The following is a 2,675-nucleotide window of genomic DNA, read 5'->3' on the forward strand; positions in this document are numbered from 1 at the left end:
ATATGCGTCATAGTGGTTTTTCGATTTTTTTAAACATTCAATTTTAACTTGTGACTCTTTCCGTCATTTTTCTTGGTCTGCCAGAACCTTTTTTTCTAGCTGTTGTTTTATTGTTTTTCTGACGTGAGAGTATCTTGTGAACTCCACCAACACTAATGTTTACACCTTGAGCTTTCATAATTTGAATAATTTGGCGTATCGATTTACCGGACGCACTCATTCCAACAATGATTCCTTTTTGTTCCATTTTTAAATGAGGTCCTCTGTGAAAGAAAAATGATAATATTTTTAGAGTAATATATGAAGAAAATATTTATTTAATGATAAACTATGTATTCTAAATAAATATTTTTTTTTTATAAGAATCCAATAACATCAAAATTAAAGGGGATTTTTCATTTTAAATAAGTTAGAGGCATAAATAATAACCAAAATAAAAATTTTAAAAATTATCTTTTATTTGGAGACATTTTTTTCCCTTTATTTTTTATAATAATAATATAGCGATAATACGTCCTATTTCACCCACGCTCTAATATCAACTACAGATTTTGCTGACAACGTTCACTGTATTCATATCTAATGTTTAGAAGTTTATTCGTGTTTTCTTTGAAAGATTAACGTAAATTCTTTGATAGTACAAACAAAAATAAACAAGCTTGTATGAGTTTCTGTCCAAAGCTCTTTCATTTTATGCGTAAGCAGTCGCTGTTCACTTTTTTTTGCTCGCCAGTGTATATATATATATATATATATATATATATATATATATATATATATATATATATATATATATACACATGTATATATATATATATATATATATATACATTTTTTTTAATAAGAAACCAGTTTATAAGAGACAGTATATGAGCCTCAAAATCTTAAGGAAGTTTTAATACTGAGTTACTTTTCAATAAACTTATTTAAGAGTTCCTTGAATATTTCCTCATAGTTACTCAATTTCCTCAAGTTAGTTATTATCTACAATGGAGAACAACAGTTTGAATGAGTATTTAATTTGCACACTCAATCTAATAAAATTCAATTCGATTACAAATAAAAACTTCAGAAATTTAAGAAACTTTTACTACTAGATTTTAAAAAAAGTACCCTTAAAATAAGAAACTTTTTATTACTAACACGTTTGCTTGGTTTCTTATTATAAAAAAAAGTGTATATATATATATACATATAACAATGGCCAAATAGTTTTAAAATGAGTAAAAATTTGTGCAAAAAAATAAGAGTAGTACCACTGTAACAACCTCAGTTTTATTGCCTAAGAAATTACACTTACAGCTTCTTGATTTTTTTTCTCTCTGTACTTAGACTTTGCTACACAACCTTTGTCTTTTCCATGTTGGCAGTCAAGAATACTGGATGACGAAAAAATGAAGGGTATTCCTGAGTAGGGATAATCTTTATGCTCAAAATACACCTTGTGATTTTTCTTCATTACATCTTCATTAAATAAATCAAATTGAAATATAAAACTTAATCATAATTGTTTACTTTCAAGGTTTTTAATATAAATACATCAGTGCAAATGAAAACTTGCTCTACTTAGATCTTCTATTAACATGCTAACTTTAAAACCAGTAAGTTAATATGCTAATTGTTTAAGCAATTAATTAAACTAATAATAAAGCCTATTGTTTAATGATTTTTTAAAATTGAAAATAATTTAAAAAACAAAACAGATTTAAAATACAATTATTTATCTTATTTTAAAATAAAAAAGTAATTCTAGTAATAAATTAGGCATTAAAAGTAATTCAAACCTTCAATACTTTTTTCCATGACTTTTTTGAAAGCTACAACATAATGCACTGTGTGCAAAATTTCATGTTCTTTAATTTTCGCACAAACATCTGCATATGTAGATAAAATGTGCTTAATTTCTAAATCTGAAGCCTGGTTTGAAACTGCAGCAGTGATTGGATGTGAATCTATTTAGAAATAGGCAAAGCAACAATTACTTAATTGTATAAAACATAAAATAATCTTGCATTATCTTCTTATAATATTCCATCACTGAAAAACAATTAAGGTTTCAGTAATGCTGTTTGTTATAAAATTTTATAACAAACAGCATTACTGAATCCTTAAAGCTTAAATCAAGAAAATTTGAATGTGGATATATGTACCAGACTGTTCACATATAATGGTTTTTAAAAACCATTATATGTGAACAGTCTGGTACATATATCCACATTCAAATTTTCTTAATTTAAACTTTAAATAAAAAGATGTAACTATATGAAAAAATTACCCAATGAATCTTCCAACTTTTGAGAAGAACTATCTTCACTTATTTTGATTTGAAGAATGATTCAAAAACTTATAAAAAACAAATTTTGGTAAACTGTTAAAAAAAGCCAGCGAAACTCGTTTTAAAACATATTTGGCGCGATGATTCCAAAATAAAGTTTACATTTTAAACGCATGCGTATTAGCATACAAAAATTTTCTAGGTCTGTGTTTTTTTGCTTTTCGCATTTCGCATTTTGAGTCATCTAATGGAACGCTAACCATTTAGTATACCTATATGCTTTTATTTATGAAATACTTCCGGAATGACTTGATGATTTCATGATTATACTTATTTTCTTAATGTATTTAATTGCTATACTTTATTTAGTATATTATTGAATAAATAATTAAAGTGATTT

The 2,675-nt window shown here is 25.6% G+C and overlaps 1 long non-coding RNA gene across 1 annotated transcript; it reads right to left on the reverse strand.

Moving 5' to 3' along the window:
* Nucleotides 1–269: 269 nt before the first annotated feature.
* On the reverse strand, nt 270–2,414 carry LOC136084543 (uncharacterized). The gene is made up of 3 exons (XR_010640622.1): nt 2,276–2,414; nt 1,785–1,952; nt 270–1,464 (listed from the first exon to the last, which is right to left on the reverse strand). It is a non-coding gene; the product is annotated as an uncharacterized LOC136084543 (long non-coding RNA).
* Between the last annotated feature and the right edge of the window lie 261 nt (nt 2,415–2,675).

This window comes from Hydra vulgaris, chromosome 09, assembly GCF_038396675.1.
Source record: "Hydra vulgaris chromosome 09, alternate assembly HydraT2T_AEP".
Lineage (NCBI taxonomy): Eukaryota > Metazoa > Cnidaria > Hydrozoa > Anthoathecata > Hydridae > Hydra > Hydra vulgaris.